The sequence below is a fragment of the Schistocerca americana genome, chromosome 2 (genome assembly GCF_021461395.2).
Source record: "Schistocerca americana isolate TAMUIC-IGC-003095 chromosome 2, iqSchAmer2.1, whole genome shotgun sequence".
NCBI classification, from domain to species: domain Eukaryota; kingdom Metazoa; phylum Arthropoda; class Insecta; order Orthoptera; family Acrididae; genus Schistocerca; species Schistocerca americana.
The window spans coordinates 1,006,330,302-1,006,343,822 of record NC_060120.1 but is presented as its reverse complement, the minus strand read 5'-3'; positions in this window follow the sequence as shown (position 1 = coordinate 1,006,343,822).

Genomic DNA, 13,521 nt, shown 5'->3' with positions numbered 1-13,521 from the left:
TGTGGCAGACATGCATCGGGCAGGTCGTCCTAGCATCTCTGAAGAAGACGTGCATGCTATTGCCGAATTAGTGGACAGTGATCGACGCCATATGATTCGTGAGCTCACCCACGAAACCGGATTAGCGCACGCGACTGTGCTTCGCATCCTGAAGGAACGCCTGGGCATGCGAAAATCTGCATCACAATGGGTTCCGCATGACTTGACGGAAATACAGAAATGGTTGCGTTACGACGCTATTCAGACGCACCTGGAGCGCCATGAACACGAAGAAGAGGCTTTCTTAGGCCATATCGTAATACTGGATGAGACATGGGCCACATGTTCGGTTGATGGGACTGGGAAGTACTGCACCATCCACCATACTACCCGCACTTAAGTCCTTGTGACTTTGATCTGATTTCGAAGATGAAGGAACCACTTGGTGGCAATCTCTTCTGAACTGTACCAGAGACTCGACAGGCAGTAGACCGCTCCATTCGCATAGCACCATCAAAAGAACAGGCTCTGCTAACGGTATACTACGCCTTCCACATCGCTGGCTACGGGTTCTACACAACGTTGGTGACTGAAGGACAGTAACAGGTGCAAACATGTAACCGTTTTGTATCGGTAGTGAATAAATAGTTGCCAGTAGTTAAGTTCCAACCCTCGCACATGTTGAAAGAATATGAGTGATGAGTTTAGTGGACGACACTGCTATACTCTGTCAAATCGATGAAATTTACTCAGCATAGAAAGTAGTTTGGAAGTAGATCGAATAAAGATGAAAGAATGAGGTATAGCAGAAATGAGATTAGTGATGAATTTACCATCAAAATTGGAGACCACGAAATAGAGTAAGTGAAAGATTCCGCTGCCATAGGAGCAAAGTAATTTACGAGTATGAAGGACGAACAAACAAGGACATGAAACGCATACTGACGTAGGGCTAGAAAAGACTACTATCATCAGACCTTGGTCTTAATGTGTGAGATAAATTTCAGAGCATCTACGTTCGGAGGGCAGAATTCTATGGAAGTGAATCATGGACATCAGGCAAATGGGAAAAGAAGAGAATCGAAATGTCTTTGGTGCTATAGAAAGATGTGGAAAATTTGGTCGAGTGATAAGAAATGAGCAGGTTCTTCCCAGAATTGCCCAGAAGAGAGGCATGTGGATAACAGTGACAAGGCACTAGATGATAGGAATAATTTTCATGCTACGAGAAGAAACCATAGACGGTAGAAAGTGTAGGGGAAGACAGGGATTAGAATTCACCCAACAAGCAGATAAAAGGATGGCACAGAAATAAGACGCGCTACTGAAACAGATCTGATGTCCAGGAGAAATATCGACTGCTCCATTGTCACCACCCATAATGCTATTTCTCTCCCTCGCTCAGCTCACAATCATATTGTATTGCTATTCACACCATCGATTCTTAACTGAGAAATCTATCGCAACTAGACACTGGAAGACCTTCTTCGAGAGGCATTTAAGCGTAGGCACTATCGTAAATTAATGACTTGGCTAGTTCGGAATCCGCCTGATGGAACTATTTGAAAATACAACTGATAATTATTTTTAAGAATACTGCCATTAAACTATGCACTCTTTGCCGCAGTTCCGATGCTGTTTATGAATGTATGTTCTGTACTTTGATTGTAGCTTTCGGCGCGATAAACACAATTCCTCCTTGACTCTAAAATTGTTTTATGCCTTATATGTATTATCTTATCTGACGTCTTGTTGACCAGCAACACGGTCGTAAACGCATTTTGTTCCAGACATCTGCTAATGTAATTCTGCTGCATCAGTCGAAACTGGTACATTTATTGCTAATTTTTCATCTGGTTTTACAGGTAAATCTACTGTCCCCTTCCAGGGTCTCATTTTTCTAAACACACATACTATACTGTACTAAGGATTCATAGCTGCAGAAATAAATTTTTGGTTTTAGAGCTTTGTTTCATACCAACGTGAAACCTGAAGAAGTTATACTTCTGATATCTTCAATAATTCGCTCATGTTCCGAAAAGTTTTTTTGGAACAAAACGATGTCAGTTCACACCTTTTGCCTTTCTAAGTCATAGTTCTGATTTTCTCCTAGTCCATTTTTGTTTTTGCACCGATCGTCCCAGTTTTGGGGCAAACATTCAATGTATCCTTACAACTCATGGTCTGCTAGGTAGCCCAATTTCATAGACACGAGATTGTATGAGGTTGTGTTTATTCCTTACTGCATATTTATACACTGTCCCATCAAATTAATGTGACCGCTTGCCAAAAGGTTGAATAATCATCCTTTGCATCAGGGATCGCTGCGAGGCGTGCGTGAAGAGAGTCACTGAGGTTCCGGAAGGTCCCGACAGGGATGTGGAGCCACGCCGACACCAGTGCCGTGGTTAGTTGCACTAGATTTCTCAGTTAAGAATCGATGGTGTGAATAGCCCAATGATAGTGGTCCCATACAATCGTGATTGGGTTTGAATCCCGCCGTCCGCTGTGACCGAGCGGTTCTAGGCGCTTCAGTCCGGAACCGCACTGCTGCTACGGTCGCAGGTTAGAATCCTGCCTCGGGCATTGATGTGTGTGATGTCCTTAGGTTCGTTAGTCTTAAGTAGTTCTAGGTCCAAGGGACTGATGACCTCAGATGTTAAGTCCAATAGTGCATAGAGTCATTTGCTTAAATCCAGTGGAGTTTGGAGGCCAGGGGTGTACGGTAAACTTACCTTGGTTCTCTTTGAACCACGAATGTACACTGCGGACTGTGTGACACAATGTATTGTCTTGCTGTTGTGCCGAGGAATAACAAACCGCTCGTAGGGGTAAACATGGTCCCCAACGACAGGTGCATGCTAGCTGTTGTGCCGAGGAATAACAAACCGCTCGTAGGGGTGAACATGATCCTACGAGATTGACGAGATCACCCAAGGAATCCTCTCCGGCCTTGATCCTTCCGACTATTGTTTCAGTGTGTTTGTTTTCACTCTGTACACGACAAAGGTCCTCTGTGCAGATTCCAGTGTTGGTCGCCGATGAACAGCAGCACCATGAGCGCATGAACTTTGGGACTGCTACAGAGGCCCATACACTGCTATGTTCGCTAAACAGTCGTTGAGGGTACGCTGTTGGTAGTCTCTTGGTACATCCAGGTGTTCGGTTGCTCAACAGTTGCACGGCTATATACTTCCCCACAGTTAATGTTCTTCAGTGTCATGTAAGGCCGATGGTGCAATGCTGTTGCCTTGGTGCCCATTTTGAATAGCGGCAATCTGCCATGCATGGTATACTTTAACCATAGTGGAACGTAAACAATTCCGAAACTTAGCCGTTTAGAGAAGGGTTCCACCCTTGGCCAGAAAGGCAATGACCATGCCCTTCCCAAAATGAGATAAATCGCTCCGTTTCCTCATTACAACACCGTATGCACTGTTCTCCTCCCCTTCCCCCCCCCCCCCCCATCACACTTTATATACTCCCCACACACACACACACACACACACACACACACCTAGTGATGCCACCTGCCGTCTGTGAGCGGTTGCTAAAAGTGATCGTCGAACATAGGTGATCGTCACATTACTGTGACTGGACTGTGTATAATTATGAAACTTCATTAGCTTTTATGTTACGTCCTCCTTGCTTTACAACTGAACAATGTAAGCTTGTATTTCCTTACTTCGTACTTGTGTTACTCACAAAATATTTCGACCGAAATTAGTCTTCTTTCCCAAACATAAGACTGTAACGAAGAGGCCACCTAGGTCCTGTTTTCAGAAATGTAGTGCGTGCTACAAGGAAACACTGTGTCATATCGGGACCTGAGTCTCGACTAAACACTGATTAAAAGTATTACCCTCGGCTTTGGGTAGTAGCTGGGATGAAATCTCATTTACGTTCTATAGGTCCTTTCAAGTCACGCCGAGCGAATATTCCTTAAATAGTAACCCACACATATGAACTTCCAACTTTTTCTTTTCCCGATCACGAAACTTTTCTCCGTCTCATATGATATATCGTCGAAGACAGACAGTTTTGTTGTACCTCACTTTAAAATTGCAGATACTTTCATTGTTATTATTGTTGTTTTGGGTGTCAGTCCTAACACTGGCTTGATGCAGGTCTCCACGATACTCTACACTGAGTCGAGAAAAGTCATGGGATACATCCTAATATCGTATCGCACCTCGTTTTCCTGGCGTACTGCAGCAACTAGATGTGGCTTGGACTCAACAAGTCGGTCCAGTCCCCTGCAGGAATTCTGAGCCATGCTGCCTCAAAAGCCGTCCATAATTGTGGAAGTGTTGCTGGTAGAGCATTTATGCACGAACTGACCTCTCGATTATGTCCCATTAATGTTCGATGGGATTCATGTCAGGAGAACCCGGTGTTCAAATCATTCGTTCCAACTGCCCAGTATGTTCTGACACGGTGCATTGCCATCAATAAGAATTCCGTTGTTGTTTGGTAATATGAAGTGCATGAATGGCTGAAAATCAAATTGCAGAATATAACCATTTCCAGTCAATATCCTTTCAAATGCACCAGAGAACCCAGTCCATTGTCTGTTTCACGTAAACACAGCCCACACCATTCTGGAATCACCACCAGCTTACACAGTACATTCTTGACAAATTGGGTCCACGGCTTCGTGTAGTCTGCATCGCTCACGAACCTATCATAAGCTCTGACTTCGGGACTCATCTGACCAGGCCAGGTTTTACAGTACGGCACATCAGGAAGTGCCCCGTGTGTGCGGGTTGATTGCCTGCTACAAATTATAGTATGTATTTCTATGGTTCTGTCTTGCCATGAAGACACACATGTATTTTCTAATGTTATACTCTCTTTTTGTTATGAGTCCGTTTCGATGGTACCAAGAAAGTGCGGTGTATCATATAGCATGGCAGCTTAGTCATGTCGAACTCAGTAATCCTGTGTACGTACAAGTGATAGAGACAATAAATAATTTCATACCGGAAGCTTTCCTTACGCTGAATTGTAAGGGAATGTCATCTGCTCGAGGGAAAATGTTTCGTCTTAGATCTATTAGAGTTCTGTCAAATTCTTTTCGCAATAACATACTCTCATCTCATTTATTTTCTTTCTTTCCTATAAAATTATCTTTATTTTCTTTGTAGGGCGCTCGATACATTTCTTCATCTTTGAGCTTTACCCTCTTTGGTTTACGACTGCCTCGTCATGTAAAACCTTATAATGTCTGTAAGTCTCTTCCACGTATAACCTTCTTTTACGAATCTTAATCCAAGGATTAGGTATGATTAAATCATGCTCCATGCAAAATTCTACCTGGCGGGTTCCTCTTTCGCTCTCTTTGCTCAGTCTTTGTTCTGTTACTGTTTACCTTTCTCTTCCTCCTCCAGCTATCCATTTCTGTCTCCTACCACAGTTATATTTTCCTCTCCCATTACTGTCCAAATAATTTCTTTCTTCTCATCATACGTCTTTGAGTCTCTTCAGTAACTGCGGAGCTCATTGGCGTGTGAAATTGTACTACTGCGGTGGGTGTTTGCTTTGTGCCTACCTAGGCTTCGACAATGCGTTCACTATTACACACAAAAGATGGCTCTGAGCACTATGGGACTTAACTTCTGAGTTCATCAGCCCCTAGAACTTAGAACTACTTAAACCCAACTAACCTAAGGACATCACACACATCCATGCCCGAGGCAGGATTCGAACCTGCGACCGTAGCGGTCGCGCGGTTCCGGGCTGGTATATTACACACATCACAGTAGCTTATCCGAATTGTTGTTGTCGAATTCATTGTTAGATCTACTCCTCCATTACCGGTATTCGATTTTGCATTTAGAACCCTGTACTCACATGACCAGAAGAACTGTTCTTTCGGCTCTGTCATCCACTTCACTAATTCCCAATGTGTCTAATATCAACATACCCCTTCCCCTTTTAAAATTCCCTAATCTCCCTACCACATTACGAATCCAACATCCCGCTCTTCTACCCGAAGAATTCCATTTTGGTTTTCCTCACGATGATATCCTGGATAACCAAATGGGGGACTATTTCACCAGCGGAATGTCTTATCCAAGACAATTCCATCATAATTTAATCACAGAGAAGAGCTGCATGCCCTCGGGAGATATAACATCTTAGGTTTCCAATTGCTCTCAGCCACCCACAATACCAGTACAGCAAATGCCACGTTGGCTAGCGTTAAGTTCAGATCAGTCATTTCTCTAAATCATCAATTATCGTGACTGTTGCCCCTGCAATCACTGAAACGCTGCTGTCCCTTTTCAGGAATCACATTTTGGTCTGTCCTCTCAACAGGAACCTCTGCTCTTCAGCTAAATATATCGCTGAGGAACTCAAGCGACTCCACGTCGGCAATATCTATGGTTATTTGCGGGAGGGGTAGGCGCGGCGAGTTTTTTTTCCGTCAAGCGAAAAAAAGTACGAACTTTAGTGCACTCCTGTAATGTGTGAAATGGAGAGGATTTTTTTGTCGCTGCTACAGAAGCGCGTAACCTCTTGGAAATGGAGGGAGGTTCGGTAGGGCTTACTACTTGGGCATTGCTTACACTTGTGGAGTAACAAAACAATGATATATACGCCTTTCAGACCAACCGTATCGACAATTCTTAGTGGAAGCACTGTGTCCGATCTGTTTTGGTTCAGGAAAGTTTTAGGTGAGCTGTCAAGGATAAAAAAAATTGGTTAATCTCACTTTGCCTGATAGCTACTAGTAAGTTGTAAATCGAACTCAACCACAAAACTTCAAACGGAAACGTAGGAAAAAATAAATATCGCAGTTGGAAAGAACCTTCGAAACTAAATAATTTGTCACTAAAAATCTTTTTTATTGCTGCAGTTTCGGTTCTATTAGTAAATCCCGTTTCATGACGACAAGCCACACTGCAGAGGGTAACATGCTAGTGGCATTTCTGGAGTGTAGCAAGATGAATTTTGGAGATAAATCTTCAAAAGTAATCTTCACTTTATCGATTGCATTTAATTATTTATTTATTTATTGTGACAGCACGTCCTAAGGAAGAGATATTACATATGCTTATGGGACTCTCCAGGGGTGAATACAGCGTCGAGGAGGTGGGGGTAACAGACGACTGCCCCTCATCACCCCTGCACCCCCCCCCCCCACACCCCCCACACACACAAGTCATATATTCACTCCTCCGAAATTAGAAACGTCGTCAATTACCTTGTACCTGCCCTTCCAAATGAACAGACGTAGTATCAGTTTATTATTATTTTGAGAAGAGCAAGATAGTATAATGATATTGACAGGCAGGAAATGTGCTCAGCGCATTTCTGATGAAATCTCAAAAACTATTTCTTCATTTACCGCACGTGCCCCGTACCCCAGGTACTCGCAGAATGTCACCAGAAGAACCTACAAGAAGTGCGAGTTTATGCAGACAGATATCAAGATCGGACAGGCCGGTCCTGTTGTGAGCTGGTATTCTTGCTACAAAATGTCGGATAACATCTCTATAAACGGTCGATAACAGTGTATTTCGAGATACGTATCGTCCGGGGATCACCACTACGTTCATCAGATATCAAGCGAATACGATTGCAGATAAGAAACAAATCCTGTATTTGATTTCCTAATCAAACACGTTGACTGTTGTAATGTGGACTGACGAATCTATTTTCAGATGTAGTGACAAAGCACACATCCAAAATGCTCGACGTTAGACAGAAGAAAACCCTCCCCGAATTCATCAGCAGGAGACCAGCTAGTCTGGTGCACAATCTGGTTTGGCACATCCATGATAAGATTATCGTATCTTTTATTTTATTGCTTTTTCAATAAATTGTATTAAGAATTTATTCAGCACAGCTTGACGTTGCTACAAGAAGACGTTGCGCTAGCAACAGGGTTGCTAATGTAATAGCAGGTCGAAGCGTGTCCAGCACATTTTTCCTTAATGTCCAGGAGTACCTTCATCAAAATTTTCCTGTCGGTGGATTGCTAGACGAGGGCAAGCGACATGACCCTCACGGTCACTAGACTGCAATCGCCTTGATTATATATTTTGGGACACATCAAAGACATAAACGGAAACCGTAAACACTAATGTTTTCTAATCTTTTGTTGTTTGGCAAAATTAAAAATAAACTTTATTCTTAGCTAAATGTCCATGAAAATGTTTTTCCATACTGCAGCATTAGGAAGCTAATCTGTTAGCTTACAAACACTCGTTTTCTCTCTTTAAGCGTCATTCAAAACATCAACTGCAGAAAGGCATTTTTCATTAGATGACTGAAATGGTCCAAAATAAACTAGATACTCCTTAGACAGTAATTGTTCGTGTTTTAGAACTGTTGCTAATGTCTTCCCATTGTAACAACTCGGATAAACTGATTTTCAGAAATTTTAGAAGAATAAAGTGATCTAAATTTTGGTTTTTGTTAACGCGGCTAATGAGTAAGGATAATCGGTTTAGGCAAAATATATATTGGAACGAAAATTTGTCTATGTAATAATACTGAATAAAAGGTACACACTCGTGACCAGGACGCTAATCTATACAACACAGCAATCCAATAGAGACCGATACTGGTAGTTTTCACTCTATTATATTCTCTTCTAATGAGAAAATATATTTTTCTCACTAATCAATATAATTATATCCAATTACTCAGGGTCCACCAGCAGTGAGGGCGACAGGCCCAACCTCTACTTCCTCTCTTTACACTATTTCCACTACGCTACTTCAAAGGATACGTTACAAATGAGCAACATTATTGACCAGGCGTTCTCGGCACTCACCGTCCGCTGTGGCCGAGCGGTTCTAGGCGCTTCAGTCCGGAACCGCGCGACTGCTACGGTCGCAGATTAGATTCCTGCCTCGGGCATCTATGTGTGTGATGTCCTTAGGTTTGTTAGCTTTAAGTAGTTCTAAGTTCTAGGGGACTGATGACCTCAGATGTTAAGTTCCATAGTGCTCAGAGCCATTTGAACCACTTCTTTGCTCTCTGCCTTCGATAATAAATCCTTGAACCTACACGTGACATGTCTGAATGCACGATGACCAACTCTGGGTTACACCAAATTTCTACTGAAAATTGCGACGCTAAGTTCGCTTTCTCCAGCAGTTTCTATGTAATGAAAGTTTCACCACTCCATTTAATCTTATCGGTTTGCCTAAAACGAATATAACCTAAAAAAGTTCGGATGCACCGCTTCCAAGAAAAAGTACTTCTGCATTGAGTCTGAAGCTGGAGGTTCGAGCTTGCACTGCTTACTGTCTTACATTACAGCACAGTTTTCTAAAATAAATTAAGATCCTTTCAATTTTTCGTGAAACATATTTAATTATTTAAACAAAATTATGTTCAAGTTACACTTTCTGTGAAACACATCTTATATTTTCAAGTTTACGTACGTAAATTTACCTCTTTATATTTTTTATGGTGTGGGACATAATTTGCTGCCAACCTCTAAACTCTACACATCAAAGTCAAAAATGTTCAAATCTGTGTGAAATCTTATGGGACTTAACTGCTAAGGTCATCAGTCCCTAAGCTTACACACTACGCAACCTAAATTATCCTAAGGACAAACAAACACACACACACACAGGCCCGAGGGAGGACTCGAACCTCCGCCGGGACGAGCCGCACAGTCCGTGACTGCAGCGCCCAGACCGATCGGCTAATTCCGCGCGGCCATCAAACTCAATTCAATAGAAAAAAAATTACTGGTGGATGAGGGAATGCAGCATCTTCATTTAGACGGCACAAACACAGGTTTTCGAAATTCCTAGAACAGTTGGAATCAAACTAAAATTGTAACAGGCTAAATATGGAAACATACAACATTCCCTGGCCACTTTGGGTAGATTTTTCAAGGAAACATTAGTCAAATGACATCGCTATAACATGGATAACCAACCTCGGTTCATTCGGCAGTAAACTAGTTTGTATTACTGAGTTCCTATGCTGTATGATAGAACACAAATTGGAGATTTGAACCTTTCTTTCTCTTTTATACAGCAGGCGACAAGACTTTTTCCTAAAGAATTACTAAAACTTTTAGTAAATTCTGGTCGAGAACTACCTACTGCTGTCGGTTACTTATTATACACGGACGATGTGAAAGTACATAACAACCCCGCCTCACAAACAAAGTGTAGCACATAGAAGGAAAGAAGGAAACGAAATTAAACTTCACGGATTGTGAGAGTATTTGACGTTATTTCAGTGATTACAAAATGGAGCAAAATTTACAAGAAACTTGGAAATTCAGATCATTAGTCAGTACGATGTTGCACTCTCTCTGGGCTGGAAGCATGTCCTCGTTCGGCTGGGGTGGATGCCACAGAGCTGTTGCGTCCCATCCTGAGATCGTATGGCCCACAACTATTGTAAATAGTCCTTGATATCCTGGATAATCAACCAGGTCGTTTTTGACATTCCAGCTTGTTCCACACTTGTTTTATCAGGGAAAGGCCTGAGGATCTTGGTCAGGGGAGAAGCTCAGCAGATGTCGCGGATAGATCGTACAAGCATTTCCCACATGTGGACGAGCAATGTGCTGTTGAAAAATTGCACCTGGATACTGTCATATGCGAGGTAACACATGAGGATGCAGGATATCCGGACATACCATTTTGCTGTCAGAATGTCCTCAACCACTACCAGCTGCGAACTGTAGCGATGTCTGATGGCTCTCCACACCATGACCCCAAGAGCAACACCACAGCGCCTCTCCAAAACACTGGAGAAATGGTACCTCCTCTTATGTCGCCCATTACGCGCCAACGGTTCTCATCCATGGTAATGCAGAACCGTAATTCATTGATGAAGACAGTGCGATGCCATGAACCGTAGTCCGTGCATTCTGGTTACGGAACCACTCCAAACGCAGCATTCATGGCGGTGGCCGACCGGAATTTCAAGGACGTGTATGCCTGTTCTCACGTTCTCGTGCGGTATAACAAGGACCCTTTCACATCCGAATACTGATACCTCTGAATCCATACTCAACCCAGAGGTATATCTTTTTACGCGGCGTTGAGTTCCTTGTCCGGGAACAGGAGAGCGTATCAGCCTGGGCCAGCGCATGCACGATGTGTGCAGTGCTGCTACGGACGAGGACACCAATCGACGGATGGCCTCGGAAATCATGAATGGAGTTCAAAGGGATGTGAGAAGAGTGGTTTGTTGTCCTGTATATGAGGAAGGTGTGACAGAAAATCACACAAAGGTTGTCGCTCATTGTGGTTTCTCTTGGTGCGGGTGAGTCTATTAGAGGTCGCCTGTCCACTTCCTGTCGGTCGCCGCCTTGTGCGCTTATCTGTACGGAAATCAGTTTAGCAAATGTTGAACCTTTTTCTGCCATTTGTGCTAGGGGTTGCTGAAGACTATGACACAGAGCATCACCTTTCGCTTGTCCACGGCAAGCCTTACATCATGTTTCCAAGGAACTGATTATGTGCTTCCGTTGTGTCCAGTACTTCCACAGAGAGTTGCTGATTGATTTCTCCGATTTCGAAAGATATATTTGCTGTTATGTGTGTTTGCGGGCGTACCTGGTTGTATATTTACGAAACGCCTTGTGGAAGCGCAAGGTGGGGCCACCTTGGACCCATGCGTGCAGGCCTGTTGGTCCGTTGATTGGTTGACTTTGGGGAAGGGACCAAACAGTGAGATCATCATTTCTTTGAAAGGAACCATTCCGGAATTTGCCTCAAGCGATACAGGGAAATCAAGGAAAATCTAATTCAGGATGGCTGGACGCGGGTTTGAACCGTCATCCTCCCAAATGCTAGTCCTGTGTACGAACCACTACGCCACCTCTCTCGGTGCCAGTTGGTGGGTCGGTATATGGTTGGTACCATTTATGTGGTTTCTGCAGCTGTCAATATGGATCTACATCCTTCAGATGTTCCTTGCTTATGAAATGTTAATTGATTTGATAGGGGTGTGGTTGTTCTGGTATTGCATGATTTTTGTTATTTTTTCTTATGTTTCTTATGAAGAGTTTTTAAGATAAATTTATTTTAAGTTTGAAGCGTACTAAAGAAATTCTTTTAATGACAAGTTTCTTTTATTGGGCCTTTCATTTAAATAAATTCTGACTATAGTCTTAGTTTAAAATATTACACAGTTGCAGTAAAGGGTATACCTGAATACCTATTTGTAAGTTACATTGGTTCTTACACACTCATTTAATGTATATATGTATTGTTGCTGTGATCCACTGTCAAGTGTACTTATTAAGGGCGTGTACAACCTAGACATTGTGTGAAATAAAAGCTGCTAACTTTTTCTGCTTCTCTGTGCTCTGTGACCTCAACTCCTCAGTCCCCAGGTCCTGTTATCATATCTGAAATGCACCACAAATCTGGATGTAGCGCGATGTGATCACTCGGCCAAATATAGGCTCAGAATGGGGCCATTTTCAATATCTGTCATTTCCTGATGACACTGCATTGCACGAGTAATATACTTAACAGTGATCACTCAACATCTCAAAATATTCACGATTGTTACATATCGTATCAGGTCTGGTAACAACAAAAAATCACGAACAACATCAGTGCGGTCTGGCGGCCGTTCTACCCGTCACAAAATTTGTAATTTTAATAATTTACATACGGGCTAATTGTGTGTAAGTGTGCTCAGTTATATTGACATCAGATTATGGCTTCTGGGTGCTTCACGTTTGTCAGAAGTGTATTGAGTAGAATCTTTTGTCAATGTATTATATATGTTCAACACAACTGTAGTGTAGTTATGAAAAGAACATCATTGCATACACATCAGAGAAAGTGGAAAATATTACACAGTAAAGCACTGGTCTGGTTTTTATCAAACTTTGCTGCAGATCTTGAAAGTCTTTTCGGGTTTGCTGCCGGATCCTAAAATCAACTTGACTCGATATTTCGGCGATCCAACTGTTCGCCATCTTCAGGAAATGCTGCTTCTGCTGATGAGTCCCGCTGAGAACTGACGCAAGATTGCAATTCGACGTCCTATATAGGCCACCGTTCAGTACACGGCGCATGCGCCGCCCATCACGGTTCCTGACTTCCAAAACAGGGAGGTGGCGCCGCCCTTAGTGAAACACTGCTGGCAACGATATATCGCCATCAAGGCCGCACCGAAGAACGTTCAGTTTTGATGCGAGATAATACAGGATTCCACGTTTTGCTAAGAGGAAACCCATTGTCCCTGTTGATTAAATTATCAGCCAACCTAATTTCGATCGCCTCTTTATACACACTATTCCAAAAACCGGAAATGTTGGCAATTACAACAGTTTCCTCAAATTTCATTTTGTGTCTCTCATTCAGACAGTGTTCTGCTACGGCCGATTTTTCCGGCTGTTGTAGCCTCGTGTGACGGCGATGTTCCACACACCTGTCATTCACTGTGCGAATAGAACGGACAACGTAAGATTTCCCACATTGACACGGGATTTTGTACGCCCCGGGTTTCTTAAGTCCCAAATCATCCTTCACAGAGCCGAGCAGAGCCCTAATCTTAGAGGGTGGACGGAACACACTCTTAATGTTA